This window comes from Schistocerca americana, chromosome 8 (genome assembly GCF_021461395.2).
Source record: "Schistocerca americana isolate TAMUIC-IGC-003095 chromosome 8, iqSchAmer2.1, whole genome shotgun sequence".
Classification (NCBI taxonomy): domain Eukaryota; kingdom Metazoa; phylum Arthropoda; class Insecta; order Orthoptera; family Acrididae; genus Schistocerca; species Schistocerca americana.
In genome coordinates, this window is record NC_060126.1 from 333,923,708 (window position 1) to 333,947,158 (window position 23,451).

At 41.3% G+C, this 23,451-nt stretch overlaps 1 pseudogene; it reads right to left on the minus strand.

Moving 5' to 3' along the window:
* Window positions 1-208: 208 nt before the first annotated feature.
* Window positions 209-326, minus strand: LOC124546364 (annotated as a pseudogene).
* Window positions 327-23,451: the final 23,125 nt, after the last annotated feature.

Consider the following 23,451-nt stretch of genomic DNA (forward strand, 5'->3'; position numbering starts at 1 on the left):
TATAAATCACTCCGCCTTCAGGCCACAAGTGGCCCATCGGGACCATCCGACCGCCGTATCATCCTCAGACGAGGATGCGGATAGGAGTGGCGTGTGGTCAGCACACCGCTCTCCCGGTCGTTATGATGGTTTTCTTTGACCGGAGCCGCTACTATTCTATCGAGTAGCTCCTCAATTGGCATCACGAGGCTGAGTGCACCCCGAAAAATGGCAACAGCTCAAGGCGGCCCGGATGGTCACTCATCCAAGTGCCGGCCACGCCCGACAGAGCTTAACTTCGGTGATCTGACGGGAACCGGTGTACCCACCGCGGCAAGGCCGTTGCCCGTTACAATATATACCGTTACAAAAAACTGTTTCGTTTGTATGGTATTAAAATTTCTGTTTTTGGTAACATTTTTGAGAAGAGCGTCCTGTAATTTATATAAAATCAGTGGAAATACAGTCTAGATCAAGATGGATATTTTAAAAACATGGCCGGTTTCGACGCAGACTTGGACCACCTTCAGGAACCATCATCAGACACTGCAGTTTCAGCGACCGAGGTCAACTGACTGTTCTACGCACCGTCAACTTCAGCTGAGGGGATGTCTGAAGATGGTCCAAGTCTAGGTTGAAATCGGTCATTGTAATAAAATACCGATCGCTACCACGACTGTTCACTGATTTTACTAGAATTTCAGGTTTCTCGACCTTCCTACGTGCTCTGTGTCGTAACTGAAAAAAGAAAAGACCTATGTTTCTAGAAGATATATCTGCAATCATTCACAGTGCTATAAGCTTGAAGCGCTATAAAGCAATTACAATGAACCCTGAAGACTGTTTTGACTTTGCTGCTGAATCTGAGAAATATCTGAGTGTGTCTCTTACAATAAGCACCCTCAGCTGGGTTCGAATTTCAAGAGACGGTATCCGAATGGTTAAAACGAGGCAGTCATTCAGCTTGAAGTATGGACTGAATGTAATATCTTTAAAAGATATCAGTCATTCACGACCATCGTAAATCCTCAGTTTGCAGCCTCTGGCAGCTAAAGTGGTTCTCAACGTGCCAAAAAGGAACACTTGTTATCGATGATGGACTTCCGGAATGAAAAATCTGAAGCTGATAGGCGGTAGTTATTCGATAGCTTACAGTCACAGTCTGAAGTCTTTGTCAACAAATCTGGAACTATACAGAAATTTCTGCATGAATTTAAAGTCAAAGTACATAGAATTTCTTGTTCCACCGTACGTTATTCCATTGATACATGTAGTAAAAGAGGAAAGAATGAGATCCAACGTAGACAGAGGATCCATCTCTCTTTGATGGGTATATCAGCTGGTTACTAATGCTTCCTCGAGCTGGGAGTTACCGTTCCTTCCTTTAATTCGTGGTGCACTCCCCTTCTTCTGCTGTTCTATTTAGGTAATAACTGTAAATAACTCTCTCCTATTGCTCTAGTATAAGTATAGTGAAGTAAGTTTTGAGACCGGTTGACACTCTACTACAACGAATTATTTTCCTGACTGGTGATAAATGCAATCTGCTATGAACTTTTGGCGATCTGTGAATAATGTTTCAGGAGTCTACCGTACTGATGTCATTTTAAGATACATGTGAGGCTAAAAATCCTCAAGTACTGACCACATGTAATATAGAGATATTAACTGACAATTCCAGCTGAATATCTGTATTGTGAGAAACTAGACACAGTGTAAAAACTGAAAAGGAAAGGGTGAAATATGACATTTGTTAAAAGAGGTACCGAGAGCAAAAGGCAAGAGATAATGTTCTTCTCATCTAGTTGTACTTGCGTTATGAAATATCTTGTACCATAATGTAAATTATACTAATTCTGTGTACTGAATTATGACGCGTATGTGTGCGATGAGATGTTTGTAAGAACAATTATTTCAGGAAGCCAATGAGAAATAGAAGATGATGTTATTTCAGTAATGATATTAATATATGTGGATTTTTTATGGGTCATTATTTCAGGTAGCTAGTGAGAGATAAAGGAAGATTTTTTTCTCCGTAATGATGCTGTATAGCGTTTAATATTTACTTTACAGGTACACTGTGTAACATTGGAAACAAGAAGATAAATACATTTGATATGCACGTTTTCTTTCGGAACTGTGCTCTATGTGTGTTTCTTTATGAGGTTCAAATGGTTCAAATGGCTCTGAGCACTATGGGACTCAACTTCGGAGGTCATTAGTCCCCTAGAACTTAGAACTAGTTAAACCTAACTAACCTAAGGACATCATGCACATCCATGCCCGAGGCAGGATTCGAACCTGCGACCGTAGCGGTCTCGCGGTTCCAGACTGCAGCGCCTAGAACCGTACGGCCACTTTAGCCGGCTCTTTATGAGGAATTCACTCAACACATAACAGAATTACTTTCTGATTGACGCCTTCTTTGAATTTTTAGCAACTTGCAGGTTATTAATGAAAATGTAATTAGCACATTACTCTTTTATCACCAGGAATAAAAACGGTTTTTAGTCCTAATTATACTAGTGAGACTGACAGATGCTAAGTTCATGTTATACATAAGATTTTTGCTCCATTAGTATAAGATGTTGACTGACATTATATGTACTTTAAGAAGGTTTTCCATTCTAAAGTGTGTATACTGCACCTGGCTATTTTGGTTTTACCATACTTCTTCTTGATTCCTGATGTTATTGCACATGAAATAAGTGGTAGTTAGCATTCTGGCCTTATAGATGAATGTATGTAACTTAAGAAACTAGATCCAAGTATTTTCATTTATTTGAGGTACTTTACAAATGAACAAATGTATCCAAGGCTGTCATGTGATACCAGATTGATAATTTAACTATTTACATTTTGAAGCAACTGGTTGAAATTACAACAAACAAGCTTTACATGATATAACCATTTCTACTGTATGTATATCAAATATGTATTTTTGAATAAGGCGCATCTGCATGGAATTACATGTTTTCAGGACAATTCATTACGGTATTAAGATGTACATCAATTTATCTAATTCCTTGGTGAATTTGTTTCATGTATTCTACCCATACATGAGAGATGATCTTAGTTAACACGCACAAACAACACATAATGGACCAATTATGCTGGATGGCTTCATGCAGTTTGCTGTGGCACTAAACTGAGTGCCATACAATGTCTCAGTCCATGAAAGATGGACTAGTGGAAACACACACATTATGTCAGTCCTACAATGATCGTAACTCAATAAATTCTGGATTGTCATTGGCGGTTGTGACAAGACACTTATTCCTACCTGAGTCTGCCTGAATAAGACCTCCTAATTCTGTGTTGTCATTGGAGGTTGTGACAAGACAGTTCATCCTACCTGAGTCTTCCTGGATAACTTACTTACTTGGTAGTGGAGACATTGAAGGCAAAGTTCTGTGCTCCCTTAGAGTGCCCCAGGAATGTACTCATGGTACCATACTGGAGCACCTGTGACAAGCATTTGTGTGTCACATTTCTGCTGTGACATTTTCTTCCAATTGAATGACGTTGTTCTCAAAGATTCTCTAAATAATATTGAACAGGTAATTCTAAACACTTTTGACCCATGCTGTATATGTTTGTATCGTTCTTGCTATATTTTAACTGACAAGAATATTCAATTGTCTTCATAATATTTTCTTAAACATTTGAACAGACAATTTTAGCTACAGTGTAAAGTTTTGTACAATGTGCGTATCTTTCCCACTTCACTGGAATTGACAGGAATACTTAATTTTCCCTACAGGTTCTTTAAACATTTGTACAACCAATTGTAGTGACTTCGTAATGCTTTGTTCCTTATTGTAAAAATATATTTATTTATGCCACTGTTGTGACTTAAACAGGTTAGTGATTTATGACACCAAGCATCTTCTTACGCCATGACTTCTACATCGTGGCGAATAAGTAAAATTATGTATTACTGGGAGCTTTTTATACCTGTTGCAACTGTGTACTGTTACTTGCATTCCAAATTATGCACCATATTAGTATCTCTTTGTGCTTCTTCACTGCTACATTTTATACATTGTCACCCACCACATGGTATTTGTAACCACCCTTTTATACCATGTTTGTTATTGTTTCTTCTGGAGAAGTTTTTCAGTGCTTGCTGTTATTGTATTAACTGAAACCACTCTGAAAAATTCTTATTTTATATAGGAGGGGTGATAAAAGGTAACTGTCATACTTCCATGTCGATTTTCCAGAAGTTTTCCTCACAAATGTGAATGAAACTGTGAATCTGATAAAGGTACTCAGCCTCTGCAGTATCGATATAACCATACTCTTTGTGAGTATTTTGGTCAGAGAGATTACTTCTTTTCTAGAGAATAACGGTGAATCAGTGTGCGTTAGGCTGTCTGTCAATGTACTTGGTTTGAAAAGGATGGAAGCTGGCCTGCCATGGAGTGGAGGCAGCAGAACTTACAAAGGATTTTGCAATAATATGTTTTAGATGAAAAATACTAAGAGTTATTGTATTAATGGAGGAAATATGCAAGCTAGCGTGTAAGGTAATCCAGTTTTGTTATATTTGTAATTGTGTACATTCTTATTGTTAGAACATTGCATGTGATTGTAGTCTGGTGTGGAAGTTTTATAATGCACCATGCAGTTTTGTCTTATGTTTGAAAGGAGTGTCACGGAAAGTAATTTTACACAGGAAAGATATTGAGAAATGTTTTGCCTATTTGTCCAGTTGTGAGAACTTTATTAAAGGGTGTACTGTTACGACTTACTGAAGCATAGTTTAACCTGGAGTCTGTGTTCCCCTTTATCATTCGTTCAGTTTAGTTTCTCATTTTTCATTCTTTACCTTTATGAATGTGTGTGTGTGTGTGTGTGTGTGTGTGTGTGTGTGTGTGTGTACTCGCATTGCGATCGCGAGTTTTGTGCTGCAGAAGCATTTTGTGAGAATTTGTAAGGTACGGTCTTACATTGCACAACACAAGTACGGCAAACGTAATTTGGTTCTGGGTAGTCGGATCAGTACCCTTAACAGTAGCAGGTTGCAAAACAGAAGAGCGTTCCGTGGGCACAAGTAGGCCGACGAATTTGATTATCATCGGAATTCACGTCCATTTTAGGGCCCAGTCAGAATGTTGTTTGTGAAAAAATTGTGCGTCAGAAGCTTAATACCAGTAGCAGATCTCAGTAAAGTGTTGTCTTGTTTGTTTTCAAATAATTTTATCAGAAAGTCAAATCGTTAAATTTCGTGTTCATTTGCTGTGTAGTTAGAATTAAGAGTTGTGCTAACGTGACTGTTTGCAAGACTAAAGAAAAGTGTTCACAATATTCAGGGCCAACAGAATCAGATTCTGTAGATAAAGACCCAGGTTTTGCATCTGCAACTGTTGACCATTCTGAGCCAGTCTCTATCCCTTCGTGTAGTATGGCTCAAGATAGGAACGATTTGTTGCAAAGTAGTCTGAAGATACTATCATAGAACCACAGAGAACAGGATAGAAAATTTGTGAAGGTGTTATTAGAGATTAAGTGTGTTACAGAAGACAATAAATTTCTCAAGTTAGAAGTTAAAAGCGTTAAGGAAGACGACAAAGAAGAGGATAGAAAAGTAGAAGCACGTGACAGAGAGATTAAAGAAAGTGTTACGGAAGAAATTAAGTGCTTCAAAGATGAGATGAAACAGATTAGGCAAGACGTACGTGAGGAGTTCAACCCTGTAGTAATCTACAGTGGGGAGTCGAACTTTCACAGTGAAAACACCAGGATAGTCAGTTGGAAACTGGTACAAAGTCTTGACGAGCAGTGTGCATTGCTCCAGGCTAAAGAGATGGATACCCGAGAACAGTTAAATACCGTTACCAGGCAGACAGACAAACTTCATGTAACTGTGACCCAACTGTTATACAATGCGGACAAAAATTCTGATGTTACACAGCCTGTTCTCTTTGCCGATTCGGAAGGATATCTTTCTCTTCAACGTTTTAAACAGCGAAAAATGACCACTGACCAACCGCACACGTCTGCTGCAATTGAGATCGTGTATCACAAATTGAACGGAAAATCAGTCACGGGCATGATAATATCAATAGCCATATTTTGCAATTTAACGTTTCTGACGAAGTTAGGTGACTCGTGGCACGTAGGTGAACTGATACGCGAACGCAGTGTGTTACGCAGACAAGACAGCACGGTTACATCGCATTGTGCCAAAAATAATTTGCCCTCTCACCAGGATGATTCGTTTAGTTAAAAACATTTCCATACTGTGGGAAAGTTTAAGATTTTTCGAAATTCTTCCAATGATATGTACCCCAGAGTGTGGCTTCAACAATTCCAGGACTGTCTTCCACCTTCAAGGCCAATTGGTCATAAACTTGAATATATGTGTGGCTATTTAGAATCTGAACCAGCCACAAGAATGAGAGTAATTGCGTAAGAATGTTAAACCGAAGATGAATTCTATCATGCATTCTTGTCAGCATACTGGTCTGAAGCAATACAAAATAGTCGCAAATAGTGTCATTATGTTAACGGATATTGATCAGTCAGATTTTTTCAACCCATCTGACTATTTTCAGTACATTATACGTTTTGAATCGCTTCTTATCGAATCCGTACAGTCCCTCTGAATTAACAGTAAGCTGCGTAACTAAACTACCGACACGTTTGCGACACATTATTTTGGCAGGACGCTGTATAGATGACATTGAAGCTTTTCAAAATTTACTGTGATAACTTGAAGTTAACGGTGAGGAATTCTACTCAAGAAATAAATACTGGGACGACAACAGGCAAAATTCCTAGTCACAACGAAACAGATCTGATGAAGGATATTCTGCAAAAGTAACGAGAGTTATGAACAGGACAATCAATTTTCTAATAGCCGTGATGACAATCATTCAAACAATTGGCATTCAAGAGGACAGTCTAAAAATCGCTACAATTTCAGTGGCAGGAGCAGAGGTCGTGGTGATTACAACAGACATCAGTATAATGAAAGAAGTAATAGTAATTGCGTGAACGACGAAACTGTAGTTGAAATTGAGAAAATGAGAATACTGTTTTCACCCCATATGACTATCATTACAACAAAATACGAGATAGTACGCTTTATCGTAATAGTTACTACCTAAGAAATTATCAGCAGTTGCGCGATCGTGGAAATTTTCGTCCTGAATGACGTGCTGAAGTAGTTGAGATTAGACCACATAATCATCGTGATAATATTAGACGTAACGGGTCGTCTTAGGTCTGCCAATCTCAGGTTCGCCAATACAGATAATTCAGCTATTCATACAATAAAATTCATACATTGCGAATCCATTAATGAACAAAATAAGCAGTGAGAGCCTGCTATTAATCAAAATGAGGAACAGATGTTAGGTGAAACAGACCGTATCCCTGTTAACAAAGAGGCTGTTGAAGACCAAAAACTAAACTTAAAGGAAATCGGTGTGTTTGACTGGGTAACTAATTACATGTCTTTGTCAGACGATGATAGTGAATGTGAAACAGATTTACATCGACAAGCATTAAGGAACATATTAGATATGGTAGCTGATTTCGGTGACATTTTCTTAGGGAAAAGGTTTTGTAACGTGGCTGCAGAGGAGAGACGAATAAATTTTGTCCAGTTTGATGATGTTTGAGACACCTTGCTGGAAGAGACGACAGACAATCAGAACAACTTAATTTGTCGTATAGTGTCAGTTTATAATGGACAGGTGTCTTTATCAGCCGTATTAGGCATTGCTATTTCGATTATCAGTGAGTTAGCTTTCAGTAATTGTCAGGAATCAACTGTTTGTCCAGCATTTCCATTTGAATGAACCAAAATTAAGGGTGTGATTACTGGAAAAACTGTAGAAGTTAGAAAACAGACATGTTTAGATTTCATTTGCAAAGGTCATGAATTTTCTGCCAACTTGTTAATTGCGCCCCCTCTGACTACACAAATACCAGCCGTTAATTTCTTGCCTGAATACAAGGATATTCTAAACGTTAATGATTCTAAGGTGAAATCTGAAGTCGGTGGCAAGTTAGTTCTTACATAGTTCTAGGATTGGATTTCAAAGGAGGAAGAGGAATCACTGTCTGAAATTTTTACCTTCGCGAAAATTACAACCTTCCACAGAAGCCATTGGTCATAAATAAAATATTTCTCAGGTGCTGCCACAGTCTTTTTCATTTCTATGGAATTATACGTGAGAACGAAAAGTTGAGTACATTTACCAGATTCACAATTTCATTCACATTTTTGAGCAGAAATTCTGGAAAACCGACATGGCAAATAAGAAAGTTAGCTTTAAATGTATTAAACATTTTACTGGGAAATTTGCGCCCAACAAAAAAGAATTACACGCAGCAGTACTGACTGCGTTTAACTCTGTATTCTAATATACCGACCACATAATAATTAATCACTAAAATTCAGTTTACGTTATTTGGATGAGTAGATTTCGTCAATTTGGAAGCATTTTTTGTAATAATGTAGGCATAACAGTCCACACAAATAGTTTCCTGATTATCCTGAAAAATATTTTTCGTTTTGGTAATTACTATATTTCCCATTTAAATGCGTCCTTTTTAATGGAAAGAATTTCCTGTCATTGGACGTCCTGTATTGGACATCACCACCAGAAATTTATACGAAGTGTTTAATTCTCATAATTTAATTTCTTATATATATATATATATATATATATATATATATATATATATATATATATATATGTATGTATGTATATTAAAGCTACCGTATGGTGTATGGCAGAGGGTATCGTGTACCACTAATAGTTGTTTGTGAAACATTCTGGTAGATTAAATCTATCTGTCAAACTGGGACTCAAAGCCGGGAACTTTTCCTTTCGCGGAATGGTGCTCTACTAGCATACCTAAACGCTTTATACTTGCTGCGCTGAAACATTCCAATTGATGCACTACATGGTAACCACTGGTACTCTATGAAGATAAATAAATCAGCACTTTAAAGATACATTATTATCTTCATATATTTTCGAGTGATATAAGTTGGACAGGGAAGTATCCATATAAAAATTATACTAGCGTTAATTAAATGATTTGTGAGTTAATGGCAGAGTATTTTATACATTACGTTCGAAAAACAGGACACCTGTGTAACAATAATTCAAGAACAGTCTTAATCGCATTTATTATTGTTATAATACCGCCAACCGGTTTCAACGCGACGTAGGGGTCATCTTCTGGGCGTTTACACCATTGGTCGACTGCTGGTGGTGTCACTCCTGTCTACATAACGGCGGGAAACATAACTTCCGTTAAGTAGACAGGAGTGACACCAGCAGCAGTCGAACAATGGTGTAAACGCCCAGAAGATGACCCCTACGTCGGGTTGAAACCGGTTGGCGGTATTATATCAATAATAAATGCGATTAAGACTGTTCTTGAATTATTGATTAATCATACTAATTGCTGCTTCTACCCATAACCATGTTGTCCAAAAAACTTCTGTAACATTCTACAGCATCTATTATTGAACTAACCGGTTTTCGGCTGTCGGACCATCATCTGGTAAAAGATACATTTGTATAGCTAAGACGAATCATTCTTAGAAAAATACATCTGTTGATAACGGATACACGTTTGCGTCAAGAGTGCGAGAATCGATTAGACCGTGCAATATCTGTGCTCGAAACTAGCACCTAGCGTTTCGCTACAGAGTACATGTTTGATTCAAAAAATAATCCTACAGACTGTTGCTAATGCATTTGCCCGCAGTTCCTTTCTTTCCAGGTTTGCTACTCCTTCAAGGTACGCCAGAGAATTTTTTTGAAATTAGGAAGATAGTGTGGAAGTCGGTAAGAGCATTGCTTCCAAAAGAAAAGGAAGTTTCATAAAAAAACACCCATTCTGCTACAAAAATTCATTCTGGTGCATGCATAAGTTGCCGAGGAAAATTAAAGGCTCTTTTCAGCGGGTTTCACCAGGTTAGCATACCTGTTTGGCTGCCATTACTTTCACCCCTGTCATCCTGAAATTCGTGTCCTAAACCTTCACATTTACTTACTTTGAAAATAAAACAGACGAGATCACAGACGAATATTTCTGTAATAAATCAGGCCATGCTGATGTGTTATCGGTATATTCGTTATCTCATCCATGACGATGTAATAACCTAATTGTTTTCATATTCCTCATATAAATGCTAGAACCGTGAATTAGGAAATACCATTGACAAAACTTCGAGCATCCTGTTTCAGAATAACTTATCAATATCATTATATACCCTAGCAATCAATGAACCTGGAGTAGTCAAATAAAATACTTGTTTTGTAAATAAAATCGCATTTTCCTGTTGCCACTTTATTTTTCCCAAACCCGTTTCGCCTTGTCCTTGCTGTAAGCCTTTATCAATGGGATGAATTACTGTGATCTGTTTTTCCTCTCATCTGGTCTGGAGGCCGCACTACCATTTTATTACCGACATACAAGCACAATTTTGAGTTCTGACTCTTTTCATACTGTTCACCATGTTTCTCCTTTTTTTGTGTGTGCTGTTACTCTTTTGCCACTCCATGTGACTATTTGTTCGGACACTGTGATTCGAACAACGTAAAAACGTAAGAAATAGCTATATTGAGTGGCAAAAGAATAGTACACCACAAAAAAGCAAAACATGGTGAACGGCGTGAAAAAGTTTGGAACTCAAAATAGTTCTTATATGTCGGTAATAAAGTAGTAGTGCGACCTCTACACCTGATGAGAAGAAAAGCAGATCACAGCAAATCATCCCGAAGTTGATGACTTAGTGCAAGAAAAAGGCGAAACACGTTTGGGAAAAATAAATCAAATGGCAACAGGAAAAGGCGGTTTTATTTACAAAACAAGTATTTCTGTGCTTGCCGTGGAGGACAGCTACGGAAACAGACTTGTTATTCAATTGAAAGCTAACGTCATCCACTAGAGAATTCGCCCACGCAATGATTAAAATACAAGTTACCTTTGAATATGGATCAAAATGGCTCTGAGCACTATGGGACTCAACATCTTAGGTCATAAGTCCCCTAGAACTTAGAACTACTTAAACCTAACTAACCTAAGGACATCACACACACCCATGCCCGAGGCAGGATTCGAACCTGCGACCGTAGCAGTCCCGCAGTTCCGGACTGCAGCGCCAGAACCGCTAGTTTGAATATGTGTTGCAGTATAAAATCAATAGACACGGGTGTCTTTTGCCCAATTATCTGTTCAGATTCAACGATACACTTATGAACAATAATTAGACATTACATTTACTAAGGACAGTAAATATGCTCTTTAAGTGCAGCAAAAGTGACTCCTGCAAAGTAGTGTTGTGCTCACCTGATAGTAACAAAGAGAGGAATCAATAAATGAGCGAACACGAGACAGACAGAAAAGTGGTTGTTTGCGGCTGACATTTTTTTCATCCTTTATTAAATTTTTCAAGCTCAAATTTCGTTAAAACAAAATCTTCCGACTCGACGCCGAATTAGAACATCTGACGCCCCTGAAGTGAGTTGGGAGGCCTAAGTCATAACCTGCCCATCCCAGCCAGCGCGGTGCTGCTAACAACGACATTAGACGCCCCTCAGGAGCTGAGAATACAGGAAGAGGGGAAAGTGGCAGAACTCTTACCCTAAAACAGAGATCTGAGTAAGCAACTTGATCTCACTTCAACCAACAACAGCATTAACTGGCGACACTTAAAATTACATCAAAACATTCAGTTAAACATTATCCTAAACTATAATCAGAATTGCATTGAATAAAATTTCTGGTCTCGATAAACATTGAACATGATAACAACGCGCAGAGAGGTTCATAAACTAGCATTCCCAATGAAGTAGTTACACACAAGATCTTTCCACATACCCAGTAAGTAGTAGAAGCATCTAGATGTTAACAGACGGTGTAGACGCCGCTCCCTAATCTACACGCGCATCAACTTAAGCTAGAGCCCTTACTTACAGCCATTAGTGAGTTCGAGACCAATTAATACTACGCCAGTTAACACTTATGGCAAAATCTGAACTGAAGTGATTGGCAGTAGCCGTAACTTAAACCAGGTTTTCTGTTTAGAGCGGGGATTTAACTCCTCTATAAATAAACAGGCACTAGCTTGATCAACACTACTAGTAAATACAGCACGCGTCAGTAGCTTTAGCAGTAACCAGCGCTCTCGACTGATTTATCACTAAATTATTACAGCGGTTCCCGCCGTAGGATGAGAGCTCAAGTGGGCCACTGACGAAATTGATCGACCACGTGAACCAAAACACGTCAGTTCTTAATGCAACACAAGGGCAAAACTTAATAAATTAATGCACACTTTTGTAAAATAAGCTGCACGGACAAGTGTACCAAATGTTCACATAACATAATCAGCAAGGAAATCGAGCCATAGACCATCTAAAATAAGTGGGAATGTCAAGCCAGGCGCTGACGAGGACACACCGTATGCTTAACAAAAATGGTTCAAATGGCTCTGAGCACTATGGGACTTAACTTCTTAGGTCATCAGCCCCCTAGAAGTTAGAACTACTTAAACCTAACTAACCTAAGGACATCACACACATCCACGCCCGAGGCAAAATTCGAACCTGTAACCGTAGCGGTCTCGCGGTTCCAGACTGTAGCGCCTAGAACCGCTCGGCCACCTCGGCCGGCCGTATGCTTAACATAAATGACGTGCGTTCAACACAAGGTAATATCAAAATCACGATGCATAAGGGAAACACAGAGCAACACAAGGCGAAGACAGATCTAAGCAATCCCACGTTCGCCTAACAACCAGTGAACAGGACTATACCAAACTAATATAATGCAACCAGTTAAATTTAACACTCTGTACGATACGGCCCTCGCATACCACATGTCATCGGACACCGCCAAAGTGTGATCATCTAACGCCAATCCCACAGAGTTCGCACGTGAGATTTTTGGGTCGTTCCTCTCGAACGACGTGCAAAATTTACATTCTCGTTAGTAAACTCACTGTTCGGATCATACCGTTGAGATACAGGGTGAAATTTCAAACAGATGCCACGGGGATCTCACAGCAACAGCTAATACAAGTCACCAGGCTTGCAAACTCAAAGCTACTAAACTTTCACTTAGTTGGACTACCAAACCAAACACGACCCATGCCTCATGACAGATCATGCGTCGTAACGAATCACACATAACGGAGCTATAGCCGCTCAAGGGCCAGGAACATATACTCCATGAAACTCGCCACGTGCGTACTCTGACAACTTGTCGATGCTTGCCGCAGGAAAAAGCTAACCTGGTGCTGTTAGAACACAACCGAGGCTAGCCCGTTTTTTCACATTTAGAAATGAATTACCAAGTAAAGTGAACCACGGTAGAAAGAATACGAGAATGCTTCCATTTACAGGCCTATACTGCATATTATCTAACACTGCGTCGATTCCGTTGTGCATGACCGAACTCACTCTGAGAGTGCGGCAACCAAAATTACGGACATCGAATATTGGATTTCAATTGGACTGAATAACGCATCTCTCAATGTACAGCTGACAGTACTAAGTACCGGCAATGAATATCCGAGTACTAAACATCCAAAGCTTTCGCACGTATGGCAAAAGTAAATATGCCATTAGGAATGGAAAATATTGGCAGAAATCTAGCCAAGCGATCAAAACGATTACACTACACGTGGTGCCTAACCATGCCGGGAACATTCAAGTTCACTGATGCAAAATATGATACTGAGACAAAATTAAAAATTATTCCTATACGCCGGCCGTGGACGAGCGGTTATAGGCGTTTCAGTCCAGAGCAGTGGGACTGCTACGGCTGCAGGTTCGAATGCTGCCTCGGGCATGGATATGTGTGATGTCCTTAGGTTAGTTAGCTTTAAGTAGTTCTAAGTCTAGGGGACTGATGACCTCAGATGTTAAGTCCCATAGTGCTCAGAGCCATTTGAACCATATTCCTATACGCGGCCCGCACACCAAATGAGCAACACATATTACTGATCACTATCCACGCAACGTTTTCTTAAGGACTCCGAGTGAAGTCAACGCTTTTCAAACTAGAATTTCGTGATAGATCAGAAATACAAACAAACTCTACGTTCACTGCAAACCACGGGGAATTTAGCTTGCCGGTCCCTGCGAGTTAACAACTCTTACTTCACAACCCAGAAAGTACGAATTCAGTCAGATTCTTCCATCATTCGGCGAATTATTAACCACGATCAAGCAACAGGACAACATTCTTTATGCACTTCAGCTTCATAGGAGAATAATAAACGGTATGGAACTCCACTGAACCTCTTGATTGGTTGGTTGCTTTAAAAAGGGCGGGCGGGGGGGAGAGGGGAAGGGTCCAAACACTTGGTCATCGGTCCCTTGTTCGGAATACAACACTGCCACGAGCGTGAGAATAAAACAAGCAAGACTGAAAAAACAAAATGGAGAAAAACGACGGAAGGGCAACAAACACTTAAATGGAAAAAAATGGTGAGAAGAAAACCACAGAAACGCAAGAAACAAGTAGAAGAGATAAAAACGACAAGAAAGATTATCGTGGCTGCCTGAACATGAGAATAAAAAGGAGAAGCCAGCCACTCTGCAATACATTGAAACCTCAACCCTTAAATCACTAGGGTGGAGGACACAGAGGGACAAAGGACATGCGCTAAAATTTAGATCAAATGATAAAACTCACCCTCACAAATAAAACGTAAAACTAAATCAGCCGATGATGCGTTGTCAGATAAAATTACCGGCAACGAGTCCGGTAACCGAAGATTTCGCCACTGGGCAGTCAAGGTGGGACAGTGCACCAGAATATGGGCCCCTCTCAACCGGGCGCCGCATCGACACTGAGGCCAGTCTTTACAACGCAGGAGGTAGTCGTGGGTCGCCCAAGCGTGGCCAATGCGGAGCCGGCAGAGAACCACGAAGTCACTGCGAGAGGTACGCATGGAGAGGTACGCATGGAGTGGCACGCATTTTGTTGTGCGTACTGAGACTATGCCATTCTGTCAGCAAAAGCCGAAAAACCTAGTGTCGTAAAAACTAACGCAGGTCTGTTATTGGAATACTGATCTGCATAAGCGGTTTCTGTGTAGCCTGTTCGGCCAGCCTGTCAGCAAGTTCGTTGCTTGGGATTCCACTGGACGAGCGGACCATTCCAGGGCATGCATGGACCCCTGGATGGTCGCTACCAAAGGATGACTAAAGCAGCACTGGTCGATAGCTTGTAGGCCGCTCAAGGAGTAACTACACACAAGAAACGACTCCCCAGGGCATGAACGGATGTGCTCCATATCACGACATATATAGCCACCAGCTCTGCAGTGAAAACACCTAGCCATCGGCCAAGGAATGCTGTCCAATATGTCCTCCATGGACATATGTGAGGCCTACGCAACCATCAGTCATTGAGCCGTCGGTCCAAATCACTTCATGGCCTCGGTACATGTAAAGAAGCGAAGTGACAATGGAGAGCCGCGGGGTGAACTGAGTCCTTCGGGCCATGGGAACAGTCCAAGTGAACCGCAGCCTAGGTGTACACTATGGAGGTGTATGCGATTGGACCTCGAGTATAGGTGGTAAAGCAAGGACTCCAGTTCAGAAAGAAGGGATCGGACGCGAACTGCTATTGTAAGCCTTGACCTGGACCGCCGATGCGGGAAATGAACCGCCGTGGTTGGGGAAAGGAGACGCTAATTCGGGTGCGCTGGAGAACTACGAACGTGTGCAACATAACTGGCGAGCAGTTGTGCACGCCTGACCTGCAATGGTGGAACTCCAGCCTCCGCAAGGATGCTGGTCTCCGGACTCGTCCTAAAAGCTCCCGTCGCTAGTCGAACGCCACAGTGGTGCACTGGGTCAACGCAACGCTGAGGGCGCCACCGAACAGTAAACCAGACTCCCATAGTCAAGGCTGGATTGAACAAGGGCTCTGTATAGCCGCAGCAACGTAGAGCTATCTGCACCACAGTTGGTGTTGCTCAGGCAGCGGAGGGCATTGAGGTGCTGCCAGCACTTCCGCTTAAGCTGACGAAGGTGAGGAAGCCAAGTCAATCGTGCGTCGAAAACCATTCCTCAAAATCGATACGTCTTCACTACAATGAAGGTATCGTCAGTAAGGTAAAGTTCTGGTTCCGGATCAACATTGCGACGTCGACTATGCGGCCGGAAACAGAAAGCCGTAGGCTAGAGCCCATAACTGCGCCTTGTGGATGGCTTCCTGTAGGCGCCGCTCAGCAACACCAGCACCTGAGGAGCAGTACGAAATGCAGAAGTCGTCTGCATACAGAGAGAGAGTGAGACGGACGGCACGACAGTTGCTGCTAGAACGTTAATGGCCACTAAAAGTAGAAGTACACACAATACAAAGCCCTGCGGGACCTCATTCTCCTGGATATGGGGGAACTGTGGGAAGCACAATTATGGACACAGGAGGTACCAAGCGACAGGAAATTCTGGATAAAAATCGGGAGCGGGCCTCGGATACCCCACTCGTACGATGTGCCAAGGATTTCATGTAGTCAGGTGGTGTCTTAAGCTTTTCGTAGATCAAAATAGACAGCAACCAGGTGTTGGCGTCTGAAAAAAGCTTTTCGGATGTCAGAATCGAGGGACACAAGATTATCAGTGGTAGAGCGACCCAGGCGGAATCCGCCCTGGCACGGAGCGAGTAGAACACGTGACTCCAGGACCCAACCCAACCGCCAACACACCATACGTTTCAGCAGCTTACAAAGAATGCTGGTGAGGCTGATGGGCCGATAGCTATCCACATCAAGCTGATATTTGCCGGGTTTGAGCACTGGTATGATGGTGTTCGCCTGCCAGTGCGACGGAAAGACGCCGTCGTACCAGATCCGGTTGAAGATCACGAGGAGATGTCGCTTGTTGTCAGATGAGAGATGTTTAATCATGTGACTGTGGATCCGATAGGACCCCGTAGTTGTGTCGGGGCAGTGTGCAAGGGCATTGAGGGGCTCCCACTCCCTTAATGGGGCGTTATAGATTTACTGTGACTTGTAGTGAACGAAAGGACTTTCTCTTCCATCCGCCGTTTTTGAGTGCGAACGGCTGGGGGGTTAATTCTCCGACGCAGAGGCACAAGTATAATGCTCAGAAAATGTACCTCCCGAGACGTCACGACGGGAAACCTGTCAAAACAACCTCTAAATACATGACTTCACATCTCTGCCACATGACAAAAAGAAAGCTATCACTATAAGCACAAGAGGGAGCAATACTGCTGGCTACTTCCGGATTATTCCATGTCACTTCAGAAAAGATCCGGTCTGTGGCCGCTGCACGCTTCGTAGTCAAGGAAACAACCGCCAGAGAACGTCACTTTGACAGTAGCGCCGAGGTAGCGGTGTTTCAAAAAATACCAGAGGGCTGGACGACATAGGAAGAAGAGGATGTTTACTATCTCACATTGTTCTGTCCGTGAGTAGAGAAGATGGTGGGATGCAAAATCCGTCCAAATGACTGGTTCGCTCGAATGTTAGTGTGTCCACGACACAATACAGCAACTACCTAGTTTTTATAATGAGCACATCCCCTTAACTTCCAACTGTCTGCTCTTGCATCCTTCCTTTGTCATTATTAACAATACCAATTTCTGTACCTTCCATCCTACTACGTGAATGTATTTGTGGTTTTTGTGACGGCAGTGTTCCGAAAAGGCTGAATCAGACTTCTTCAACCTCCATCTTCTATAATGTTCTTTAAGCTTGGTGCAGACTGCCTCCCCATCTGTCCAGTGTAGCAAGGCTGACACTCCCAGCATGTCATCTTATATACCCCACTTCTGTAATGGCTGCGTCTGTCTTTTGCATTGAAAAAGCAACTACCTCTTGTGTGAGTGACATATAAGAGCACAGAGAAACCCTTTGCCTTCAAAATGTCACTTATACTGTTTGATGCTTTCCCTTTTTTTTTATCAGTCTACTGACTGGTTTGATGCGGTCCGCCACGAATTCCTTTCCTGTGCTAACCTCTTCATCTCAGAGTAGCACTTGCAACCTACGTCCTCAATTATTTACTTGACATATTCCAATCTCTGTCTTCCTCTACAGTTTTTGCCCTCTACAGCTCCCTCTAGTACCATGGAAGTCATTCCCTCATGTCTTCGCAGATGTCCTATCATCCTGTCCCTTCTCCTCATCAGTGTTTTCCACATATTCCTTTCCTCTCCGATTCTGCGTGGGACCTCCTCATTCCTTACCTTATCAGTCCACCTAATATTCAACATTCGTCTGTAGCACCACATCTTAAATGCTTCGATTCTCTTCTGTTCCGGTTTTCCCACAGTCCATGTTTCACTACCATACAATGCTGTACTCCAGACGTACATCCTCACAAGGGAACCTCCCCATCGCACCCCCCTCAGATTTAGTTATAAGTTGGCACAGTGGATAGGCCTTGATAAACTGAATACAGATCAATTGAGAAAACAGGAAGAAGTTGTGTGTAACTATGAAAAAATAAGCAAAATATACAATCTGAGTAGTCCATGTGCCACATAAGCAACATAATGGAGAGTGTGAATTTAGGAGCGCCGTGGTCCAGTGGTAGCATGAGCGGTTGCTGAACGAGGGGTCCTTGGTTCAAGTCTTCCCTTGACTGAAAATTTTACTTTCTTCATTTTTGCATTGTTAATATCTGTCCGTTCGTTCATTGACATCTCTGTTCACTGTAATAAGTTTAGTGTCTGTGTTTTGCGACCGCATCGCAAAACCGTGCGATTAGTAGACGAAAGGACGTGCCTCTCCAATGGGAACAGAAAACATTTGATCGCAAGGTCATAGGTCAACCGATTCCTCCACAGGAAAACACATCTGATATATTCTATACGACACTGGTGACGGCATGCTCGTCACATGACAGGAATATGTTGTCGACCCACCTAACTTGTACACTTGGCGAATGGGTAAAAAGATTCTTCTACCTTGCCCGATTTAGGTTTTCTTGTGGATGTGATAATCACTCCCAAAAAAGTGATGAAAACATAAGAGTTTGTCACATAAACTGAAAATAAAAAATTAAACCTTTCACTCGATGAAAGATTTGAACCAAGGACCTTTCCTTCCGCAGCTGCTCACGTTACCACGAGACCACGGCGCTCCTGCGTTCCCATCCTCCTTAATGTTGCTTATCTAGCTTTGAACTACTCAGTTTGTATATTTTGCTTACTTTTTCACAGTTCCACACAACTTCTTCCTGTTTTCTCAATTGATCTGTGTTCAGTTTTACAAGGCCTATCCACTGTGCCAACTTATAACTAAATCTGAGGGGGGTGCGATGGGGAGGTTCCCTTGTCAGAAATTTCTTCCTCAAATTAAGGCCGGTATTTGATATTAGTAGACTTCTCTTGGCCAGAAATGCCTTTTTTTGCCATAGCGAGTCTGCTTTTGATATCCTCCTTGCTCCGTCCGTTATTGGTTATTTTACTGCCTAGGTAGCAGAATTCCTTAACTTCATTGACTTCGTGACCATCAATCCTGATGTTAAGTTTCTCGCTGTTCTCATTTCTACTACTTCTCATTACCTTCGTCTTTCTCCGACTTACTCTCAAACCGTACTGTATACTCATTAGACTGTTCATTCCGTTCAGCACATCATTTAATTCTTCTTTACTTTCACTCAGGATAGCAATGTCATCAGCGAATCGTATCATTGATATCCTTTCACTTTGTATTTTAATTCCACTCCTGAACCTTTCTTTTATTTCCATCATTGCTTCCTCGATGTACAGATTGAAGAGTAGGGGCGAAAGGCTACAGCCTTGTCTTACACCCTTCTTAATACGAGCACTTCGTTCTTGATCGTCCACTCTTATTATTCCCTCTTGGTTGTTGTACATATTGTACATGACCCGTCTTTCCCTATAGCTTACCCCTACATTTTTCAGAATGTCGAACAGCTTGCACCATTTTATATTGTCCAACGCTTTTTCCAGGTCGACAAATCCTATGAAAGTGTCTTGATTTTTCTTTAACCTTGCTTCCATTATTAGCCGTAACGTCAGAATTGCCTCTCTCGTCCCTTTACTTTTCCTAAAGCCAAACTGATCGTCACCTAGCGCATTCTCAATTTTCTTTTCCATTCTTCTGTATATTATTCTTGTAAGCAGCTTCGATGCATGAGCTGTTAAGCTGACTGTGCGATAATTCTCGCACTTGACAGCTCTTGCTGTCTTCGGAATTGTGTGGATGATGATTTTCCGAAAGTCAGATTTTATATCGCCAGACTCATGTATTCTACACACCAACGTGAATAGTCGTTTTGTTGCCACTTCCCCCAATGATTTTAGAAATTCTGATGGAATGTTATCTATCCCTTCTGCCTTATTGGACCGTAAGTCCTCCAAAGCTCTTTTAAATTCCGATTCTAATACTGGAATCTATCTCTTCTAAATCGACTCCTGTTTCTTCTTCTATCACATCAGACAAATCGTCACCCTCATAGAGGCTTTCAATGTATTCTTTCCACCTATCTGCTCTCTCTTTTGCATTTAACAGTGGAATTCCCGTTGCACTCTTAATGTTACCACCGTTGCTTTTAATGTCACCAAAGGTTGTTCTGACTTCCCTGTATGCTGAGTCGGTCCTTCCGACAATCATATCTTTTTCGATGTCTTCACATTTTTCCTTCAGCCATTTAGTCTTAGCTTCCTTGCACTTCCTATTTATTTCATTCCGCAGCGACTTGTATTTCTGTATTCCTGATTTTCCAGGAACATGTTTGTACTTCCTCCTTTCATCAATCAACTGAAGTATTTCTTCTGTTACTCATGGTTTCTTCGCAGCTACCTTCTTTGTACCTATGTTTTCCTTCCCAACTTCTGTGATGGCCCTTTTTAGAGATGTCCATTCCTCTTCAACTGTACTGCCTACTGCGCTATTCCTTATTGCTGTATCTATAGCGTTAGAGAACTTCAAACGTTTCTCGTCATTCCTTAGTACTTCCGTATCCCACTTCTTTGCGTATTGATTCTTCCTGACTAATGTCTTGAACTTCATCCTAGTCTTCATCACTACTATATTGTGATCTGAGTCTATATCTGCTCCTGGGTACACCTTACAATCCAGTATCTGATTTCGGAATCCCTCTCTGACCATGATGTAATCTAATTGAAATCTTCCCGTATCTCCCGGCCTTTTCCAAGTATACCTCCTCCTCTTGTGATTCTTGAACAGGGTATTCGCTATTACTTGCTGAAACTTGTTACAGAACTCAGTTAGTCTTTCTCCTCTTTCATTCCTTGTCCCAAGCCCATATTCTCCTGTAACCTTTTCATCTACTCCTTCCCTTACAACTGCATTCCAGTCGCCCATGATTATTAGATTTTCATCCCCCTTTACATACTGCATTACCCTTTCAATATCCTCATACACGTTCTCTATCTGTTCATCTTCAGCTTGCGACGTCGGCATGTATACCTGAACTATGGTTGTCGGTGTTGGTCTGCTGTCGATTCTGATTGGAACAACCCGGTCACCGAACTGTTCACAGTAACACACCCTCTGCCCTACCTTCCTAATAATAACGAATCCTACACCTGTTATACCATTTTCTGCTGCTGTTGATATTACCCGATACTCATCTGACCGGAAATCCTTTTCTTCCTTCCACTTCATTTCACTGACCCCTACTATAAATAGAATAAGCCTTTGCATTTCCCTTTTCAGATTTCTAGTTTCCCTACCACGTTCAAGCTTCTGACATTCCACCCCCCGACTCGTAGAACGTTATCCTTTCGTAGATTATTCAATCTTTTTCTCATTGTAATCTCCCCCTTGGCAATCCCCTCCCGGGGATCCGAATGGGGGACTATTCCTGAATCTTTTGCCAATGGAGAGATCATCATGACACTTCTTCAATCACAGACCACAAGTCCTGTGGATACATGTTACGTGTCTTTAATGCAGTGGTTTCCATTGCCTTCTGCATCCTCATGTCGTTGATCATTGCTGTTTCTTCCGCCTTTAGGGGCAATTTCCCACCCCTAGGACAAGAGAGTGCCCTGAACCTCTATCCGCTCCTCCGCCCTCTTTGACAAGGCCGTTGGCAGAATGAGGCTGACTTCTTATGCCGGAAGTCTTCGGCCGCCAATGCTGATTATTTATCAAAATTTAGGCAGTGGCGGGGATCGAACCCGGGACCGAAGACGTTTTGATTATGAATCAAAGACGCTACCCCTTGACCACGGACCCTGGAAAAGGTAATTTGCCCCATTTGTTTTCCAGTTTGTCTGTGTTTTTCATTAGGGACAGTAGGGACTTGGCTTGCTTCTTCATTTGTTTGACTAGAATTTTAGCAATGATGCTGGAGTCAAATTCATTATTTTCGTCTATTGTTTTCATTGTATTAAGCTCCTGGTCAAAGACTTCTTGGGACATAGGGATAGAAATGAGGCGTTGGATCAACTGGAGGAATGCTGCACGTTTGTAGGCTGTAGGATGTTGGGAGGAAGCCGGGATCAATGTCTCAGTAAAGGAGTCTTTCTGATAAACTTCAAATTTATTGTTGCTGTCTTCTATCTTTACGCTAATGTCCAGGTAATTTATGCTGGGCCCCTAACTCAACGCTGACATTCATGTTGGTGTGCCACTGCTTCATATTTTCGACAAATTTGTGGACTTCGCTATTGGAAACTTACTACGTAAAAAGAATATTATCGACATATCTGTACATATACACAACATGATTTGTCAGTGGTTCCCTCTTAAGAAACTCAGCCTCCCACTTGTCCACGAACATTTCTGCTAGTAACGGGGATAAAGGTGAGCCGATTACCAGGCCGCCTGCTTGCTGATAATACTTCCCTTGACATACAGAAGTACTTTTGATTTAAACAACCTTCCACTGTGCTGTCAATGTGGGTTAATACTATGTAAAGACAGTGATTGTGACGCAATATCTACACAGTCTTTACTGAATCACTTGTGCACAAACTAAGCACATGAAAAGAGACTAATTTTCCATTTGTTGGAACCTTAAGATCTATTAACTTGTTAACTAAATCTAAACTGTTCTTAATGCTATATTTTCTTTTGAATTTCAGTTTCTTCTTCAAGGTTGTCTTGATCCTCCTACCAATCTTGAGGATTTACTTACAACCAAATGGTTCATCTTCCGTCCGGTAAAGTAATTCTTGGACACCCTGTTCGAAATGCTTCACTAAATATAAGATAATCATGATTACAAAATGAATACAGCTAACAAAACACATCCCACCCTATCTGACCAAATGATACCGAAACTGTCTAAAGGTTATTGCTGAATTAAAGGGTCTTGGGTTGCTACACTGGTTAAAGCAATATTTTCGCAGCCAAGTCCGTTTTATTCGAGGATAATGAATATAACTATCTTTGATACAAACATTTCAAAAATTATAATGTTCTCGATTTACTACTAATTGACCCTCATGCTTATCGTCTTGGTGTAAGCAGATCCGTGCACCTACAAAAGGAATTTT